Genomic DNA, 22,106 nt, shown 5'->3' on the forward strand with positions numbered 1-22,106 from the left:
GCGGGGTTTTCAGACGCCCCGGGGTCTGTGCGTGGAATCCTGGGCTTGTTGACCGGCTGCACGTCGTTCCGGTAGGCGATGTGTGGAATTTTCTCCCACACGGCAGGCGCTGCATTGATTTCCCCTCTGGAAGTCGGGCGGCGTTGTCCAGGCGGGCCGTGCGTCGAAGTTCCGGTCGCACCGCAGGTGCCGCGTCGATCTTTTCCTCGCGAAGTCGAGCGGCGTCTTTCCGGTTCGGCGTGCAGTGAATTTTTTACCACGGAACAAGCTGTGCGTCTAATTTTTCGCCGCACAAGGAGTCCAGTTGCAAGAGAGAAGTCTTTTTGGTCCTGAGACCTCAGGGAACAGGAGGCAAGCTCTATCCAAGCCCTTGGAGAGCACTTCTGCAGCAAAGCAAGGGAGCAGCAAGACAGCAGGGCAACAGCAAGGCAGCAGTCCTTTGTAGAAAGCAGTCAGGTGAGTCCTTTAGGCAGCCAGGCAGTTCTTCTTGTCAGGGTGCAGGTTCAGGTTTTTTCTCCAGGAAGTGTCTGAGGTGGTAGAGCAGAGGCCCTGTTTTATACCCAAATGTGCCTTTGAAGCGGGAGAGACTTCAAAGCGTGGCTTAGAAGTGCACCAGGTCCCCTTTCAGTTCAATCCTGTCTGCCAGGGTCACAGTAGGGGGTGTGGCAGTCATTTGTGTGAGAGCAAGCCCTCCACCCCCCAGCCCAGGAAGACCCATTCAAAATGCAGATGTATGTAAGTGAGGCTAAGTACCCTGTGTTTGGGGTGTGTCTGAGTGAATGCACAAGGAGCTGTCAACTAAACCCAGGCAGACGTAGATTGCAAGGCACAGAAAGATTTAAGTGCAGAGAAATGCTCACTTTCTAAAAGTGCTATTTCTAAAATAGTAACATTAAATCCAACTTCACCAGTCAGCAGGATTTTGTATTACCATTCTGGCCATACTAAATATGACCTTCCTACTCCTTTCAGATCAGCAGCTACCACTTCAACAATGTATGAGGGTTGCCCCAATGCTAGCCTATGAAGGGAGCAGGCCTCACAGTAGTGTAAAAACGAATTTAGGAGTTTTACACTACCAGGACATGTAAACTACACAGGTACATGTCCTGCCTTTTACCCACACAGCACCCTGCTCTAGGGGTTACCTAGGGCACACATTAGGGGTGACTTATATGTAGAAAAAGTGGAGTTTTAGGCTTGGCAAGTACTTTTAAATGCCAAGTCGAAGTGACAGTGAAACTGCACACACAGGCCTTGCAATGGCAGGCCTGAGACAAGGTAAAGGGGCTACTAAAGTGGGTGGCACAACCAGTCCTGCAGGCCCACTAGTAGTATTTAATCTACAGGCCCTGGGCACATCTAGTGCACCTTACTAGGGACATATAGGTAAATTAAATAGGCCAATTGGGTATGATCCAATGTTACCATATTTAAAGGGAGAGAGCATATGTACTTTAGCACTGGGTAGCAGTGGTAAAGTGCGCAGAGTCTAAAAACCAGCAAAAATGAGGTCAGAAAAAGAGAAGGGATAAAGTCAAAAGTTCAGGCCAACCACAATGAAGTGCAGGCCAGCTACGGGGATCCAGTTAGGCCCACTGAACAAAGTACCTTAATTCCTGGTAGCGAAGCATTGCATAGATTTGAGTCAAAGATGTATTGCGCAGCCGATGAGATGTGTTGGTTCTGAGATACTGCCAGGCTGCAGTGCGAGGTCCTGTTGAATTGAAGTCGATGATCCAGTTGTCAGGCTTGCAATGTGAAGACTGGTGTCGGGGATGCACTGTGCAGTTGAGGCGATGCGCCGGTTCCGAAGAGTGGTGAAGCTGCGATGTGGAGCTTTAGTGTCGATGTTGAGGCTGCTGTGGATGAGGGATGTGCGGACCTGTTCCGGAGGAGTGGCACACAGTGACAGTTCTGAGGGCAATGTGTCGAACCCATGAAGGCTGGGGCGGCGATGCAAGCCTTCTGTACTGGATTCAATCCATGCAGCGATGCGCCGGTTCTGCTTGACGAAGTGACACTCAGCCAAAAAGATGCATTGGTTTAATGCTGGGATGCGCTGCTCAGTGAAGAAGATGCATTGGTTCCACTGGGGAACACCTTAAGCCCTCTTCCAAGGTTCCAGGTCTGGCATAGCACCATTTCGTAGGGTAGATTCACAGATGGCAGAGTCCAGGTACAGAAACAGGGTAGTTGGAAGTCTTTTGTGTCCCTGAGACTTCAGATCAGGAAGCCAGACAACTAGCCCTTGGAGTCACTCTAGGTTCTGGGTTAAAGAGATGCAGGTCCAGTACTTCTCACTCCCTGGCAAGAGAGGAGATCGGTCAGCACAGCAAAGCAGGAATCCAGCAGAGTGCAGTCCAGCAGAGTGGCAGTCCTTTGGCAGCACATCAGTCCTTCTTCCTAGCATAGTATCCGCAGATCCATCAATGCACTGAAGTGGTGGTGTCTGAGGTCCAGTTCTTATACCCACTGGCAGCTTTGAGCGAGACTTCAAAGACATGCCTTTGAAGTGCACAGATGTCTTACCCTTCCTGCCCTGGCTCCATACTCACAACTGGGAGGACTGGACAGGGCATGACCTATTCAGATGTAAGTGTGGCAGTGTCCAGTTCATTCTTTCTAACCTACCCAGGATAGCCTATCAAGGCCCATCACGTCACACCAAAGCACCCCTTGTGTGTGACTGTCTAGGAGGCATACAAAAAACCCAGCTGTCACCCTCCCTAGACAAGTGATCAAAGACAGGCTGCAGGCACTAAATGGCTTTGGCAAGACAATCTGAAAGACAATGACGTGCAAGCTAAGATGCTCAGTAATACTCTATCCTCAAGAAACTATCCTATTAGGATTATCAGATGGGCTGGGAAGAGGGCACAGAATAGCCACAGGGATTCCCTCTTAGAGACTACTAAAAGACCCTCTGATGCTGTCATTACCTGTGTGACTATCTTTACCTCAAACTCCAAAGGAATGAAATGCATTGTTAGACTTTTCATCCTTGGCGTGGTTTCCCTTAACTTTTTGCCTCTGTTCCCCAGGTTTTTGATGTGTGCTGGACTCTGATTTAGCTGTTTTTATTACTCTGGGCACTTTGCCACTGCTAACCAGTGCTAAAGTGCAAGTGCTCCTGTTTAAAATGTGTATGCAATTGGTTCTCCATGATTGGCATATTTGTTTTACTGTTAAGTCCCTAGTAAAGTGCACCAGAGGTGCCCAGGGCCTGTAAATCAAATGTTACTAGTGGGCCTGCAGCACTGGTTGTGCCACCCACACAAGTAACCCTGTAATCATGTCTCAGACCTGCCACTGCAGTGTCTGTGTGTGTATTTTTACACTGTAAATTCGACTTGGCAAGTGTACCCACTTGCCAGGCCTAAACCTTCCCTTTTCTTACATGTAAGGCACCCCTAAGGTAGGCCCTAGGTAGCCCCAAGGGCAGGGTGCAGTGTATGGATAAGGTAGGACATATAGTAATGTGGGTTAGATGTCCTGACAGTGAAATACTGCCACATTCGTTTTTCACTGTTGCAAGGCCTGTCTCTCTCATAGGATAATATGGGGGCTACCTTTAAATATGATTAAAGTGTAGATTCCCCTAGAGCAGAGGTCTTCAAACTTTTTGATGCCGGGACCCCCTCTCAAAAGTTTTTTAGGCATAAGGACCCAGTCCTGACAAACATTTCTAGAACCTGGTACTCCTCATCATCGACAATCATAAACGTCCCCAATTCCCACTGCAAATCATTTTTAAAAAAAAATTTATTAATGCATTTTGAACGTACAAGAACAAAAAAAACCTACTCTTCCATAACAGCATTAGCACCCAAGAAACCCCGACTCAAGTGTGACAAAATTCGGTAATGTTACAACAAAATAGACCGCAATGAGCAAAATTTAGGGGTCACGAACAATAACTGTCGGCATTCAAGGAGCAAGAACAAGTACAACCAACATAAATATAGCAAGGCGGCCGGAACGGGCAAGTCGGAACTGGCAAACATCCCACAGCTCGCATCTTCTCACAAGTAGGGCGGCACAAACCATTCCCCAAATGCATGCCAATTGAATCTAGCACATATCACTCAGTAAGCAATCTCCAAATAGGCACGCAGAGGTGCCCAAATATCTCGCGGCCTAGAACCCTCAGGCGCTAACTCCCAGAAGGTCTCCAACTGTTCTCGACAAAAAGCAGCATCACGCAACCAACCAATGAAATCTTTTTTAAGGTGAGGAAATAATGTGAAACGGTGTTTAGCAAACCAAAGGTCAGTGAGTGTGGGGGCGTGGTCAAGGGTGTGGCTAAAAACAAAGGTGATCATTTATGAGGAATTGGCATGGGGCAGCGCCGCAAGTCTTCTTGCTACACCGCCCTACCCCAATATAAAAGGGCAGGAATGCACCGTATTTATGAAATACAGTGCATTCATGCCCTTTTCCCCTGCGCTGGCGTACAAATTGCTGCCTAGCGCCAAAGTAGGCAGGGTTGTTTTTGTGCAGGAAGGGGCACCTTCTTGAACAAAAACAATCCTGAATGGTATTTTCCTCTTTCCATGTGTGCAGCAGAATGCAACACACATGGAAAGAGGAAAAAATGAAGAGAAATGAAAACATTTCTCCTCATTCTGCCTGCGTAAGGTTTTGGCACTGCTCCAGTTTGTGATTTTGTAAATCCGGGCAGCGTCAAAATCCAAGGGTGTTGTGTGGGAACACCCACTGCAACGCTCATAGAACGCGTCCTTGACACAGAGTAAGGCAACGCAGTGGCTTTCGCTGCTTTGATGTTCTCCATATCATTGAGGCCATGCAAAGCCGCGTAGGTGGCTGTGCGTCTCCTCATAGGTATGACTGAGAGGCTTGTGCCGCCGGAGCATCAATAAAAGTGATGCTCTGGTGGTGCAAGTCCCTCATAAATATGCCCCAAAATAATCTGTACTTTTTTTTAAAGTCTTTCACTGTCAGGTAGCTACATATAAAATAACAGGCAGCTCAAAGGAAAAATAAATGCAAGAAAGTGTTTACTCATTGGGAAATGCACTGTAGTGCATTATGAAACCTGTATTAGTTAATGCACTGCAGAGGTCTTTGTGTAACCAGTCACAGAATTCAATCTTGGTTGTTGCAGTGGAGAATAGTGACTTGTGTATTTTTAGTGCCACGAGGTCACAGCCTGTGACAGAAAGCACTGTGAAAATGTAAGTCATTATTTTATATTTGTATTACACAAGGTATAAGATAGGCCACAAAAAAATGCACAAAAAGTTTAAAGATAAAATTTCCAAAATGTAGATTTAAGTAATACCAGACCTTATGTAATCATTTTTTTATAGCTGTCCCTTCAGCACCTCCTCAGGGGTAGTAAGCACTACGGGGCAGGTATATGAAAAGTGGGGCTGCTCTTAGTGCAACAGCGCTTTTGTTGTGCCTCCTAAAGCCACAGCGTAGCGCCGTATTTAAAATACGGAGCACCATGGTGGTAGTCAGGGGGACTAGTGTCATAATTTTTTGTGCTGGTCCGGCATTTTGCAGGATTAGCGTAAACAATTATGACACTAATCCTGAAAAGCACCCAGAGGCCCATTGTAATCAATGGGAGCCTCTTTTTAATGCCTGCACTTAGCAGGCGTTAAATGCCGATACAAATGGCGCTAAGGAATCTTATAGATTCCTTTGAGCTATTTTTATGGCCCCCCTAGTGCCGGAATGCCCCCCTTGCAGAGATTATGCCTGGTGCAGGCATAATGTGGCACAAGGGGTTACAAAGTGGTGCAATGCAAGCATCGCGCCACTTTGTAAATATGACGCAGCTTTTTTCCCCTTCCAACGCCACATTAGCGTAAAAAAAATTATGCTAATGTGGCATTGGAACGGCGCAAGGCCAGCATAAATCTAGCCCTATGTATATACAATCACAATTAAAAGCACATACTTCACTGCCCAGTTGTTAACTCTTTGCACTACCACTTAAAGAGAACAAATCTTTGTCATCACAAAGCTTTAAGTGATTCGATCAATTAAAGCCAGAACCGGCTCCAAAGCATTCTTTACATTTGTCTATTTTATCATTTACATTTGCAGATCAATTCCTAACTCACATTTGCATTTATTTCAGGAAGCAGACACATGGCTTCTTTAGCTGTCTGTGCAGCTCCCTTTCACAGCACAGGAAACTCAATTAAAGTTAACGATCGCCTCGGGGAATGTGCGACCCCCTGTCAAGGGCTCCACGGCCCCCCTGGGTGTCGCGACCCACAGATTGAAGACCTCTGCCCTAGAGAGTAGGTGGACATGTGGAGTTTGGGGTCCCTGAACTCACAATTTAAAAATACATATTTTAGTAAAGTTGGTTTTGAGATTGTGTGTTTGAAAATGACACTTTTAGAAAGTGAGCATTTTCTTGCTTAAACCATTCTGTGGCTCTGTCTTGTTTGTGGATTCCCTGTCTGGGTCAGTTTGACAGTTGGGTTGTTTTTCACCTCACACTAGACAGTGACACAAAGGGAGCTGGGGTGTAGCCTGCATTTCCTAATTAGCCATCTCAGCTAGGAGGGAGGGGTGGAGTGGTCACTCTCATCTGAAAGGACTGTGCCTGCCTCTGACAATGCAGACTCCAACCCCCTGGTGTGTGTCTGAGGCCTTGCCTGGGCAAGGCAGGATTTCACACGTAGGTGTGAGTCCCCTTTGAAGAAAGGTGACTTCAAAGACTAAAATGGGTATAAGAAGGGCACCCAAATCTACAGACTTCAGAAACACTTCTGGAACCAAGAGGAACCTCTGCCTGGAGAAGAGCTGAATAGCTGAGGAAGAAGAGCTGCCCTGCCTGTGACTGTGCTTTGTGGAGCTATCCTGCAGTTGCTGCTTCTGCCTGAGTAAGAAGCCGGCTCCGCAGCTGAGAAACGATGCTCGCAGGAAACGTGAACGAAAAATCGACGCATGGAGCAGGAGAAACAACGCGCAGCATCGCTGATGGAGGCTGGGAGATCACAACCTGCGCTGCGGGATTTTCAGATCATCGTGCGGCTGGATTTTTGACTCAAGTACCGCCGTGCGGAATTATTTTTGACGCACACCTGCCCGTGCGGGGTTATTTTTGACGCACACCAGGTACATTTTCACTCTAGCAGCGCTAGTGTGTTTTTAAAACTACTTAAAGACTCTTTTTGATTTTTAATTGATAACTTGACTTGTGTATGGTGGATTTTTGTCGTTTTGGTCTTGTTTTGTTTAGATAAATATTTCCTATTTTACTAAACCTGTGTTGTGTCATTTTGTAGTGTTTTCATTAAGTTACTGTGTGTGTTGGTACAAATACTTTACACCTAGCACTCTGAAGTTAAGCCTACTGCTCTGCCAAGCTACCAAGGGGGTAAGCAGGGGTTAGCTGAGGGTGATTCTCTTTTACCCTGACTAGTGAGGGTCCTTGCTTGAACAGGGGGTAACCTGACTGTCAACCAAAGACCCCATTTAGAACATGCATTATCACTAAACACTAGGGTATCCTAAGCACAAGGTCATTAAATATTCCATCCCCACGATTTGCTATCAGGCACACCCAGAATCTGAAAGACCTCCTTGTACACATTAGACCGCGCACTAGACAATCCCACATGCAGAACACTCTGTGGGCCCTACTACCTGTCACAGAACACTATCCTTGTGGGTCCTGTGGGGTGTGCTCTCTCACCTAGCACTCTAAAAAGGTCAATCTGAGTTCCCATTTTACCTGAACATAGAAAAATCACACAAACTGTAACACAAAAAACTGCATCAATCCCATTACCTCTCCCTGTGGTCTCCATAATGTGGATATGACCATGAGAACTATCAAGACTAGAAAAATGGAACATCGCAGCACTGTACGCTGAGGATGCAGCACCACTAAAATGTGTAACCATTTCTGCGCTTCTAAACACTCTCCTGGCAACCTGCAGTGGACTATCTTGGAAACAAATCACCCATGGAGTAATACCAACCTCTCCAGGAGGGAGCAGCAGGGATATTTCACCTTTCTACAAATAGCATGGGTCTGAATGATGAAATCTCATGGTGGGAGATATGATTGCTGGATGACTCTTTGATGCAACTGCTGTGTACACACCACCTTGGCATTTCTAGTGATCACAAATGATCTGCCTTTTTCCTGATTGAAATTATGCTGCATTTGATAGTAAACTGAGAGACACTCACTGATGGATAGCCTGTGAGTCTGATACTTTCAGATGGCCATTATGCTGATTACAGGCATATCACGAATATCATTCAGAATGACTAGTAGCTGAGAGGTTTTCCACTCCATTACTTACCTGCTATAACCACATAGCCAAACATGGCTATCTCAGAACGACAACCACACCATTATATGAGCCCTCCTGATTCTAAGGCTAGCTCTTGACATACGCAGTACATATGTTTATGCCCCAGTGTCTGTTGCGGTAATACGCTTTCCTTGTCTCTTCATTCCCACATTTAGTGTGAACTGTTATCCTGAACTGCCCATCTATTTATCTTCACCTTCCTCCTTTTTCAGTATATGCATTGGCATTTTACACCACAAAATGGCTGCCGCTGAGGGGGGAACGACCTGGGCTTCTTGAGCAAGGTTCCTCTGACTCAACCACACTGCCCTCCGCCCCCCCAAACATACTTGGTTAATTGAAGCTCGCACTTCCCTTACATATCCCGCATATTAGCCCATGCGTTTATGCCCCTGCATTTGTTGCTTGAATGAGCATTCCCTGTTATTGTACTCTGCAACACTATTATGAATTGCACATATTTTTTACATATTTATTGAAGACTGACACTTTTCCTTTTCACCTTCTCTTCTTTGTTGTTCATACAGTGGCATCTAACACCACTTCAATATGGCCACCGTTGAGGGGCAAGCATTCTGGGCACCTTGCGTCACGCACCTATGATTCTACCATGCTGTCCCCCGTCCACAAGTCTGATTGGCTGTTCAATGCTTGCACTCCCCTGCATCTGAGTCCAATGTACCAATTTACCATGCTTTATAGACCGGCCACCTCCTCTGTTCAGTTTCAATCCAGGCGAGCAGAGGAGGGTAGGTCAGTCGTGCTCTCCATGCAGTAACCATGTGAGTACAGTTCTCACCACCAAGTTGCAATTTCTTGAACTTCCCAGCCTTATTTAGTTTCTTCTCTAACTCTGCCATTATTGTTATTGCTTGACAGGTAGCAGCTGTGCGCTAACCTCTGACTCTGACCTATAAGGCATATCTGATTGATCCAAAGGGTAAGACCCCTCGCTAACACCTAAATACAGGGAGTGCAGAATTATTAGGCAAATGAGTATTTTGACCACATCATCCTCTTTATGCATGTTGTCTTACTCCAAGCTGTATAGGCTCGAAAGCCTACTACCAATTAAGCATATTAGGTGATGTGCATCTCTGTAATGAGAAGGGGTGTGGTCTAATGACATCAACACCCCATATCAGGTGTGCATAATTATTAGGCAACTTCCTTTCCTTTGGCAAAATGGGTCAAAAGAAGGACTTGACAGGCTCAGAAAAGTCAAAAATAGTGAGATATCTTGCAGAGGGATGCAGCACTCTTAAAATTGCAAAGCTTCTGAAGCGTGATCATCGAACAATCAAGCGTTTCATTCAAAATAGACAACAGGGTCGCAAGAAGGGTGTGGAAAAACGAAGGTGCAAAATGAACTGAGAAAAGTCAAGCGTGCAGCTGCCACGATGCCACTTGCCACCAGTTTGGCCATATTTCAGAGCTGCAACATCACTGGAGTGCCCAAAAGCACAAGGTGTGCAATACTCAGAGACATGGCCAAGGTAAGAAAGGCTGAAAGACGACCACCACTGAACAAGACACACAAGCTGAAACGTCAAGACTGGGCCAAGAAATATCTCAAGACTGATTTTTCTAAGGTTTTATGGACTGATGAAATGAGAGTGAGTCTTGATGGGCCAGATGGATGGGCCCGTGGCTGGATTGGTAAAGGGCAGAGAGCTCCAGTCCGACTCAGACGCCAGCAAGGTGGAGGTGGAGTACTGGTTTGGGCTGGTATCATCAAAGATGAGCTTGTGGGGCCTTTTCGGGTTGAGGATGGAGTCAAGCTCAACTCCCAGTCCTACTGCCAGTTCCTGGAAGACACCTTCTTCAAGCAGTGGTACAGGAAGAAGTCTGCATCCTTCAAGAAAAACATGATTTTCATGCAGGACAATGCTCCATCACACGCGTCCAAGTACTCCACAGCGTGGCTGGCAAGAAAGGGTATAAAAGAAGGAAATCTAATGACATGGCCTCCTTGTTCACCTGATCTGAACCCCATTGAGAACCTGTGGTCCATCATCAAATGTGAGATTTACAAGGAGGGAAAACAGTACACCTCTCTGAACAGTGTCTGGGAGGCTGTGGTTGCTGCTGCACGCAATGTTGATGGTGAACAGATCAAAACACTGACAGAATCCATGGATGGCAGGCTTTTGAGTGTCCTTGCAAAGAAAGGTGGCTATATTGGTCACTGATTTGTTTTTGTTTTGTTTTTGAATGTCAGAAATGTATATTTGTGAATGTTGAGATGTTATATTGGTTTCACTGGTAATAATAAATAATTGAAATGGGTATATATTTTTTTTGTTAAGTTGCCTAATAATTATGCACAGTGATAGTCACCTGCACACACAGATATCCCCCTAACATAGCTAAAACTAAAAACTAACTAAAAACTACTTCCAAAAATATTCAGCTTTGATATTAATGAGTTTTTTGGGTTCATTGAGAACATGGTTGTTGTTCAATAATAAAATTAATCCTCAAAAATACAACTTGCCTAATAATTCTGCACTCCCTGTATAAATACATCATCTGGGCCCCACTGTGTGACACTGACACAGATTTATTTTTGTGTTATATATACCACTCATGTTCATTTTGTCTGTTACGTTGATGTGTGTACTGTTACTCTTTCTCTACACTTGTGGTGACTGATACAGCGCCTTCTTCACAGCATGTGCATGTCTACCAGTGGAGACACAATGACACCATGAACTGAAAGAGCAATCTTACCGATGCTTTTGCCCAGAAACATAATATTTTCTGGTTTACCATATGCTATAATCTTTCTTTCTTTCTCTTACTCATTATCTATGTTGGACATTCATTTACTCATTGCACCAGGTCTCATTTTCAAGGGCATCACCTTTACCACACATGAGAATTTAGGTGTGGGGTATGGTCGCATCCCCACAGCTCTTTAGGTCATAAAGAAGTGCCACAGATCCTTTCTTGGGCCTTAAGCCATGAAACATGTCGACCTGATTTCATTCATTTATTTCTTAGGCTGCTTGGGTACATTAAATACCCATTGCAGACCTGACCACCTTATCAGGTTTTTAACCCTGTCAAGAGAGCCACCACATTAAAGGATCTATTTGGTATTCCCTAGACAGTTTTATCTTCCCTCACTTGTACATACACTATCACTCCGCCCCACATACCTAGGATACTCTCACACTTTCACTACTCATCATACTGCATAACAGAAAAAAATAGCTCTGCTAAAGCGACCCTTCATTGGGCCCGTAGGACACTGCAGCACCAATCCTATGAGGAGCATGCCTTATGATGAAGGATGACACCCCTGTCGGATGTGTGAGGGCACTAAGAAATATTTTTTAGGTTCCCTGTCTCGTCCTCCGCCCTGTTCTCTTCCTTTTCCTTTAACATTTGTTTTCTAGGGCCCACCTTTGGGGTGATATATATCTATTAAAAGGTAGAGTTTGGGCCTGTCAAAAGGTTTACCTTGCCATGGTGTCATTGCTATTTAAAACTGCACACATAAGCTCTGCAGTGGCAGGCCTGAGATATGTTTAAAGGGCTACTTAAGTGGGTAGCACAATCAATGCTGCAAGCCCAGTGGTAGCATTTAATTTACAGGCCCTGGACTCAGGTAGTGCACTTTAGTAGGGACTTTTAAGTACATTAAATATGCCAACTGGGTATATGCCATTGTTATCATGTTTTAGGGAAAACGCAAAAGCACTTTAGCACTAGTTAGCAGTGGTAAAGTGCGCAAAATCCTAAGGCCAACAAAATGTCTGAAGGCAAAATGTTAGGGGAAACCACGCCAAGGATTCCACGTCTAAAAGGGTTTAATTGGTGACTTTAGTGGTTCACCCTGACAATAATTGTGATTATTATTTGAAGAGGGTTTACAACAACTAATACTCCAATGTTTTACATTGTACAACCTGTGAAGTGTTGCATGTACAGTATGACTCCCGGATGAACTTTCAGACCCTGGAAGGGTCCATGATGGCTTGTAATCACTGACTGCATCTAGCCAAGGAGAGGCCCTTAGCCTCATTTTAAAAGATGTTGGAAGGGGCCTCCTCCACATGCACTGACAATGGGTGCTGGTCCATGAACCACGGCCCTCGAAGGGGCCATAAAGTCCTCCATGAGTCTGCATGCAACTTGTGACTACATCCTCTTGTAGGTCCCATGATGGCCCAATTCAATAGTGGAGTGCCTCCTAAATTGAAATACTATGCTATTAATTAACTCCAGAACACTGCTTATGATTATTGAGGCCTGTTGTCCCATCCTGTATCTGGCACACCCAGAATATATACATTGATGCAAGTCAGGGCCCTTCATACACTTAGTAAATGGGCCCTGGCATCTTGCCTAATACGGTCATAAACATACTGTAACTACTCTGATACAAAAAACACAAATTTTCTTTCTCACCACTTCCCAATTAAAAACACACCTAAAAAACTGCCTGACCATCATGTCTGCTACCTCTCTCCCCAAAGAAATACTTGCTCAAAGTATTAGTTGCAGTGCCTCGATCGAGCCATTTCTTGTACACATTACCGAGTCTGAATCAAAGCATCCCCTTATGAGCGTACAGAACAGGCTACCTCAGAATTCTTTAGCATTCATTTATCGGCAAACAATTAAGATGAACATTTCCTTGAGAAATATAATCAACCAGAATTTCATGTTACTACAGATATTATTTTGTGCAGTGCAAATAGTAGCATTTTGTACAATATTATAAGTGCATTTATATAATGCTTACTACTGCTGTCAAGTTTTGAAGTGTTTTATCCCAGGCAGCATGCCTTTTCTGGAAACCAAAGGTTAGTAGAGAATTCAGTGGCTATCAGTTATTGTTGGCTACTAGAGTTAATCTTGTGCTCCCAAGGAAACCATTCCATGCATTCATTCAAGTTTCTTTGTGTAGTTCATACTAGTTAATAAAGATTAAGACAAACATGCATGTGACTTAAAGTAGGCTGCGCTGAGAAAGCAGACATGCAGAGGATGGAAAGGAAGGATAGAGTCGTTTGAAAGAAAAAAGTCGACAATCGGGAGCCAGTTTTTCACAAAGAGTTTTTTAGGAAAATTGTGGATTCTTTTTAAGATAGCATGCATCATCAGAAAGCAAAATCAATAATGTTATAATATAATTATGTTTATAAAATACTTAATATTTAGTAAGGTACATTACCAGGTAAGTGGCTGGACTGGTCTTTAAATGCAGGACTCGTGAGTCACGCTGCGCAGCGGCTGGGCCCTTTCACCCCCAGCCTTGGGCTTCAGTGCACAAGGGCCCCACAGACTGGATCTCAGGAGTTGGCAGAAGCTCATCAAACACGTGCAAGGTGGCTCTTCTTCCATGAAGATGGACTTCATTGAAATAAGGAAAAAAACATGATCCGCGTAAGAAAAACACATCAGAGCCGATGGCAAGCTGGTTCTATCAGTGTGTTCCAGCGCAGTGTGGAAGTTTTCCCATAAGCCCCTCCCACTTTAATGTCAGAAGGTGTCCCGTGGATGGAGGAGAAGGGGTTTGAACGGTGCTGTAAATACGATCCTCGCAGAAAGCTTCGCGTCCAGAAAATATAGATTGATTTACTTAAACGATCCTCGCATAGCTTCATTTCATAGATATTACGCTAAATGCAGAAAACACCAGCCGGCGTTAGTGTTTCATATGTTGACACCTCAGTGGAGTATAATGCAAGGGATTAAATGGTACAGAAAGCATGCTGTGTGCTGACACATGCGAAGCTTGCATCACAGAAAATTTACCTTTCCAAAACAGAAACCAAGGCTCGCCCTTTCAAGACAAAATATAACTCGCATTTTCTCCTTCAATTTACTGCTGAGCAATTTGAATATTTTCCTTTTTTCTGAAAACATGAGTGATGGGCAATTGGCTTGAGTTATGCTGTTCATTGATAGCGTCCCTTCCAAGAGCTTCGGCCTGACCTGTGACCTGTTCACTGTACCTAGTTATTGGCCTCCTGACCCCTGAAAATGTGCACATAACTCTCCACCTGTGGTGGGCCCTAGACAGCATTTAATCTGGCTGAGTGCTCATCCAAGGAGAGCCAAAAAAACATAGGTTTGGTGACCTCGAAATATTGGCCGGTAATGTGTTTTAGGGTTGTCGAGAACTATTTTCTTTCGCACATGAAGCCATATACTTTCCGAACACATAACATTTCAAGGAAAATTAGACCTTGGACCAAAAAACTGATGAAAATAATCTTGCTCCCTTTATAAACCAAACATAATAATATTTTTAGCCACTGAGCGAAGTGAGCTTCACAATTCCTTTTCTGATGATGCTGTAAAGGCAGAAACATGTAAACTTGTAGCTTGTATGATTCTAAGAGCTCACCAGGGTAGCATTCCCTCCCTTTTGCCCCACCCCCGTCCGATCTAAGCATCAAATATTCAGCAGCATTACAACGCTGTCCCCATCACACAATCTATTCTACAGCACGGATTCCCACTGATACTTACAAACCATACCTTGAATATTTTGCAATAGTTTAAATGCACTTAACAAAACACAGAAAAAAACAGTAATAATGACAAGGAGAGTGCTACTGCGTCTAGTTTTACAAGTATCTTAACTTCCATTACGTCATCCAACCCTTTCAGAAAGAGAGCAATTATAACTCTCCTTTGCCTTTAAAATGCAATGTAATCAAATAAAGCATGTTATATTGCCTCAGCTTCCAGTGCTCCGAGTCAGAAGGTCTATCCAAAGGACCTGCCCTCCTAAGGTTGATGCGTCCTGCATCACTAAGCAGAACTCACTTGGGCCTATGCACATATCTGTTGCTTCACCTCCAGAGTTTGCAGAACACCACAGTAAGCAGACTGACAGGTCTGTCATTCACTGGCCCCCAGGATGACAGAACGTCTCGTCCTCGGCGTATGAGACCATCAAAGCAAGGGCCTTAAATCACACCACAAATATATAGATATTAACCTGCTAGAGTCCTCTATAGCCTGGAAACTCCCTGCTCCAAGGTTTTAGAAGACATGGTGATGTTTGCAACTCATTACAGAAGTCTATACTGTACTTGGTAATAAGTGGAATTTACAAAAATTCCAAAGCATGGCATTTAATATATTTGAATTGCATATTTCCTATTCCTTAGGTGCATTTTATGCGCATCAGTAAATGTGCAAGGCCTATGTACAAGATGGTGTATGCAACAACGTGGTTCTGGGACCTTCTTGTGTGTTTTCTTGTTTCATGTGCACCAGGAGCCAGGGACATCCTAAGGAAATTGGAGGTCCTGGGCCTAAAGTATTTTGGGGGCCTCTGTTAGGAACAGTTATGAATTTATTATCTAAATGTAGCTCTTTCATGCCTTCTGTAGCCAAGTCACAGACAGTGCACAGGCACACTCAGCCAAATGCTAAATGTATCTGCATCTAATATTCAGGGATAGTGATGTGCGTTTTCAATATTGTAACAGAACAGCAACTCACCAATGTTATTGCAAATAATCTCTGTGACACCCTCACATTTGTCATATGTGAGTCTTGTTTTGATCTAAACGAAACGTTTGTTTATGAACGTTGCATGAAACATGAACACAACATTTCTCTACAAAATGATGCAATAGACTCTCACACATTACCCATATTTAAAATATACTAAAGGAAAACGGCACGTCTCTGTCAGGAGCCACCAGGTACATGTTCTTTCGAAAAACATTGCTACTTTAGCAGTGGAGTAATCCAAAGTGATGTCCCACCCCCGCAGAATGCTGCGAGGGCACCGAGACACTCCCATATCGCACACGAATTCATTCACTTTGGGCCAAATGGACAGGCCCTAAAGAGTGGTAGCCATGGATGTCATTTGGGGTCGCCATGGGTCGCACTAGAAGTGGCAAAATGAGTGCCAGAAACACAGTGGGAGCTTATCATTTAAGACATTGTTTGGGGCACCACTCGCTTTGTTTTCTCTCAGAATTTTTTAGTTTACCCTAATAGTGAATCTTGCTTCATTGTTCACTATTAGAGGTATAGAAAATGGACTACAACTAGCTGGAATATAATGGGAAGTTGAGATAAGTAAAAAAAATGCTTTTAAATGTATGTTGTGTGCATGCTTGCGGGTGAGTGTGAGTTTACGTCAAAGAGAGAGTGTGTGTAAGTGTGTGTATGTGTAAGTATGTGTGACAGTAAAACTGAAGGTCAAAGGGCGTGTGATGTCACTTCCGCTGCCCTTGGCATTTTGGCGAATTGACGTTGATGATGGTAGCCCCCAAAGCGGCATGGGCCTACAATGCACACCTGACAATGACATACCATGTTTACATTAAGATAAAATGGTGGAATCTGCTTGGTGAAGCTTGTTTTGACTTGGCACATTTGTTTTGTTTTATTGGCAGCCCTAACTGTGACAATATAAACTTACTACTTCAAGGTGCTTTGTGAGCTGCAGGCCATCCATCTCTAAGTCAGTCAAATGTCACTGCTAACACTAACTGTAAATGTGATCTTCTCTTCTAGTGCCCCACTAAAAACGAGACTCTGATGATCTATAACCGGCTACTTTGTGTAGCTCCTTTAAAGAACCAAACACAAATTTGCCAGCACTAACAAAGCAGGGGGAACGAAAGAGACAAATAGGAAAGAGGGAGGGGGAAAGAGTATTGAGGCAAGAAATGACAGAATTATTTTGAATCCCACAAAATTAATTTCTTAGAAAATGACACTCAGAAAGGCAATGTTCTTCGAGGGGTAGTTAGTAAGATTCAATGCTGCTAATTGTAGACGAACCTAGTGAGATCAGAGAAACAAGTAAGCTATTTTGGAAATGGTAGATATTGCACTGGTAGCCACATCAGAAAGACTGGGCTCTTGAGATGCTTTCATCCGATTCATTTATAGTGTGGCAAGCCTGAGAGGTATAATTTTACTTCCACAACTAAATAGGAAACAACAATTTTTGTTGAGTGTCCGCCTGTGCTAGGTACTGCACATTTTATTGTAACAGCACGCTTGCTCTCAGCTTGTATTGGGTGCGCCCATTGTAGACAGGACTCCACGCCCTTTTAGTTGACACAGCACCTGGTATTTTGAAATGTGTGGTGCCTGCAGCAGCTGTTCATGAAGATTGTAAGTCAAAATATAACTAGCAAAAAGATCGTCTGACAAAACTATTATGTCCTACATATCGTTTTCAGAAAAGTTGTGTATTTTCGAAGTCTTAAGCGTGAATAACCAGATCAGAATCCAGTTTTTCCCTGCAGTGATGTCACAACAGTGCCAACAGGGAAAGCAGTCACTTCCCCTTTGTTCCACCACAGACTTGAATTGAGAGGGGTAATGCAGCCTCGCTGAAAATCCGCTTTCACAGAGCTCTAGAGACGACATTATGGAGTTCAGGGGGGAGGGGTTAGGAGTGTGTAGAAGGTCGTGGGACTGGATGGCAATAGAACAGGTATTTGTGTTCAGTTTGGGTGGGGTGGGGGGTTGTGAGATTGGCAGAAGGGCAGGTATCGATTTTTTAATATATAGAGTGAGGTATTCAAAGATTGGTGATGGTGAGTAGGAGGAGACAAGTTTTTTTTTACTATGTATGTTGTATGAGGTATCCCATCACTCCTTTCCCTGTATATATGTTGAAAGCAGGGGCAGATGATTTGGGAAGAAAATATACAACGTAAAATTTCAGATGGGTAAAACATGAATAATGGAGATGATATTTACCTAGGAGTTCTGAGTGACATCACAAACAACTCACATTTCACTTGTGGTGTCCATTTGAACACCTTGGTGAATAACATTCCTCGTTATTCACAGCCACTCATTTATAATTCTCTACGTACTCAGGTCACAGCTAGGCTTTGAGTACTATGTGAAGCACTAACCGCAGGAGATGAATTGTAAGGTGTGAAGATACAAGAGATGTCAGACAGGGGCTTCTTCTTCCTTTTGAAGCCATTATTTGGAAACACCATTTTCCTGTAAGAGTAGACAGATCTAACTTATGTGTAAACCTATCCAAAAAGGTTGCCTCTCCATTGTTTGCTCTCTGAAAATCCCAAACCAAGATGGCCTTTGCCTTTCTTCCAATGAGATAGTTTTGTGTCTTAAGCATATAAAAGCAGGTTCAGACTCTTCCCTTGCTTTTTCATCGCATTCATTGGCCAATGCTATTAATTTTTGTCTTGTTTTTGTCTTTTATTTAAGTTTCTTCTGGATTTAGGCGCACATTTATGAGTGGTTTGTGCCACGCTCGCACCATGCAAAGTGGCACATGCGTGGCACAAACCACTAAGTCATATTTTTGAAGCTAGCAAAGCCACTTTGTGTGGCTTTGAATGACTTCAAAAATATGGAGGGAGGCAAGGCAGTGCAAATCGCTGCAAGGCCTAACTTTGCACAAGGGAGGCATTCCATGGATAATGCATGGGTGTTTCTGTGCAATTCCCTTGGTTTTTGACACATTTCCAGATTCACCAATCCTCATACATCTGGCAGGGCACCAAAAAGAGACTGCTCCCCAGAAGAGGAGTAATGAGGACAAATATCTTTATTCAGAATGCCGCACACATAGAAAGAAGACAAAAACTTTCAGGATTGTTTTTCTGCAGGAAGATGTCCCTTCCTGCACAAAAAAACTGCATGGAACACAGGCACCCTTGCACTGCAGTGCAAGGGTGCCAGAGTTGATACTAAGCTGCCAAAAGGGTAGCAGTGCACAGGGAATGGAGAAAGATGCGGTCTCTGTGGCTTCAAATCTGCTGTTATTATGTCCCTGGCCACTTTATAAGGGTACAACTGGACTGCTTCTTCAACATATGAAAGCTCCTGGAGCTCTACACAAATACATCTTCCAGGCTTACCCACTGAGGTTTGTTGATAACTGTTATACTTGGCGTCATTGGCATGGTCTCCCCTAACTGTTTTCCTCTACTTCCCAGGTTGGTTCTGTGTGCTGGGCTCTGTTTTTGCTGTTTTGGTTGCTCTGGGTATTTTATCACTGCTGACGAGTGCTAAGGTGTAAGTGTTCCCTGTATAAATTATATGTGTACTTTGGCTTATCCATGATTGGCATATTTGATTTACTAGTAAGTCCCTAGTAAAGTGCACTAGAAAGACCCAGGGCCTGTAAATCAAATGCTACTAGTGGGCCTGCAGCACTGGTTGCGCCACCCACATTAGTAGCTATGTAAACATGGCTCATTTCTGCCACTGCAGTGTCTGTGATTGCAGTTCTAAACTGCCAATTCGACTTGGCAAGTGTACCCACTTGCCAGGCCTAAACCTTCCCTTTTTATATATGTAAGGCACCCCTAAGGTAGGCCCTAGGTAGCCCCATGGGCAGAGTGGTGTGTACGTGAAAGGTGGGACATGTACTTATGTGTTTTACATGTCCTGACAGTGAAATACTGCCAAATTCGGGGTTCACTGTTGCGAGGCCTATCTCTCTCATAGGTTAACATGGGGGATGCCTTTAAATATTATTAAAGCGCAAATTCCATTTGGGAGCAGATAGACATGTGGAGTTTGGGGTCTCTGAACACACAATTTAAAAATACATCTTTTAGTGAAGTTGTTTTTTAGATTGTGTGTTTGAAAATGCCATTTTTACAAAGTAGCCATTTTCTTGCTTAAACCATTCTGTGACTCTGCTTGTTTGTGGATTCCCTCTCTGGGTCAGTTTGACAGTTGGGCTGTTTGCACCTCTCCTCTAGACAGTGACCCAAAGGGAGCTGGGGTGAAGTCTGCATATCCTGATAGGACATCTGGGCTGAGGGGAGGAGTGGTCACTTACACCCGAAAGAGCTGTGCCTGCCCTCACACAATGCAGTCTCCAACCCCCTGGTGTGTGTTTGGGGCCTGGCCTGGGCAAGGCAGGGTCTTGAAAACAGAGACTTCTCTTTGAAGTAGGCCTACTTCAAAGGCAGAAAGGGTTATCAAAAGAGCACTCAAAACCCCTGAAAACCAGATCACTTCTGGAATCAAGAGGAACCTCTGCCAAGGAGAAGAGATGAGGAGAAGTGCTGCCCCTGCCTGTGACTGTGCTTTGTTTGGCTATCCTGCCGTTGCTGCTTCTGCCTGTGAAAGGGTGGACTTTGTTGTGCATTCCTGCTTGAGAAGATCCTCTAAGGGCTTGAATTGAGCTTGCCTCCTTTTGTTGAAGTCTCAGGGCCATCAAAAACTTCCCCTGCCAGCACCTGGACTCTCTGCTGAGACTCCTGCCCTGCCAAGTGGTGTCCTATCCAGTTCCTGGGCCCTTGAAAGGTGAAGTTGGCAGAAAAGAACTGAAAATCCACGTACAGACTGCCGTGCAGGGACATTTTTGACGCACTCTTCATGACTTGGCTGATAAACGACACGCCGCCGGCTTTGTGGGTGAATTCAACGCTTCACCTGCATAGCAGCTGAAAGATCGACGCAACGCGGCTGGAAAAATGATGGCCTTCACCTGCTAATGGAGGCTGATAATGATGCAGACCCCACGCAGTACGGTTTTGTGATACTGTGCGACCAGATTTCAACGCAATATCGCTGGGCACTGAAAATCAACGCAAAACCTGCCCGAACCCGAGATGCCCGTCCGGATCACCGCATTGCTCTCTTGCGGGAGAGAATGAACGACGCACGCCGACCCGACCGGAGGAGGAAAGACGCACGGTCTAGCTTGCGAGTGAGAAATCGACGCATCGCTCAACTTTTTTGACGCACACTCACCTGTGCCGCTTTATTTTGACGCTACCCAGGTACTTTTGTGAAATAACAGCATTCGCACTGTTTTCTTTGAAAATTCATACCTTGATTTGTGTATGTTGGATTTGTGTCGTTTTGGTCTTGTTTTGTTTAGATAAATATTACCTATTTTACTAAACCTGTGTTGTGTCATTTTCTAGTGTTTTCATTGAGTTACTGTGTGTGTTGGTACAAATACTTTACACCTCACATCTGAAGTTAAGCCTGCCTGCTCGTGCCAAGCTACCAAGGGGGTGAGTGGGGGTTAACCGAGGGTGATTCTCCTTTACCCTGACTAGAGTGAGGTTCCTTGCTTTGACAGGGGGTAACCTGACTGCCAACCAAAGACCCAATTTCTAACAATAACCACAGATGTTTCTAAGTTTGTAGGTAAAAACGTCAGTAGAGAAACACATCAACTTCTGTATGGCCATGGGGGTTAGCCACATTGGATGCAAGTGTTGGTCAACTGCATAGAGGATAAATTGTAATTTTCTCATACACAATGCATTACATATTACTTAAGATACCACTCAATGGTGTTGCATGCCTACTATGGACCCTATTATAGGCAAGCAAAAATATGTCTCCAGCCTCACTATTTGGATAAAAAACATAATCCAGGGTAGTTGGTATCTGTGTGCATCATTTGTAGTGAGTCCAGTGCCACTGTGCCTGCTGCTTCACTGATAGTTATGCCACTAATGACACAGAAACACATTTTTTCTAATGACGACCTTGAGTTAAGGGCAGGTTCTCTTTATATTCCCAGCACAGTCCTCTGCTACACACTTAATTTGGGAGAATTTTCCTCATTATATGATTATCATTTTGAATACATTGGATTTGCCTTTTTAATTTCTTTATTTTATGAGTGTGTTGTTGTAAAGCTTATAGTTGTACATATAAAACATGCCCTTTCTCTCAGGATGGTCGTGCTGCTTGAACCAGGGTAGCAAAAGTGATGAAGGGATTCCTTACAGAAATCGATTTATGTTTGTAGGTGAGATCATTTGGGTTTTTGTGAAAGTGCTGTCACAAATTACATCAATATTATACCCTCTCTTCACT

General features: G+C 44.2%; 1 protein-coding gene across 2 annotated transcripts in view; it reads right to left on the minus strand.

Annotated features, from left to right (window-relative positions):
- Positions 1–22,106, minus strand: part of LOC138247781 (uncharacterized) — a 347,921-nt gene that overhangs the window by 34,768 nt on the left and 291,047 nt on the right. For both annotated transcript variants that reach the window (XM_069202121.1, XM_069202122.1), the window contains one exon: positions 13,507–13,685. The gene's annotated coding sequence lies outside the window, so the exon portion shown is untranslated. The remainder of the gene's footprint in view (positions 1–13,506; positions 13,686–22,106) is intronic.

The sequence above is a fragment of the Pleurodeles waltl genome, chromosome 1_2 (genome assembly GCF_031143425.1).
Source record: "Pleurodeles waltl isolate 20211129_DDA chromosome 1_2, aPleWal1.hap1.20221129, whole genome shotgun sequence".
NCBI lineage: Eukaryota > Metazoa > Chordata > Amphibia > Caudata > Salamandridae > Pleurodeles > Pleurodeles waltl.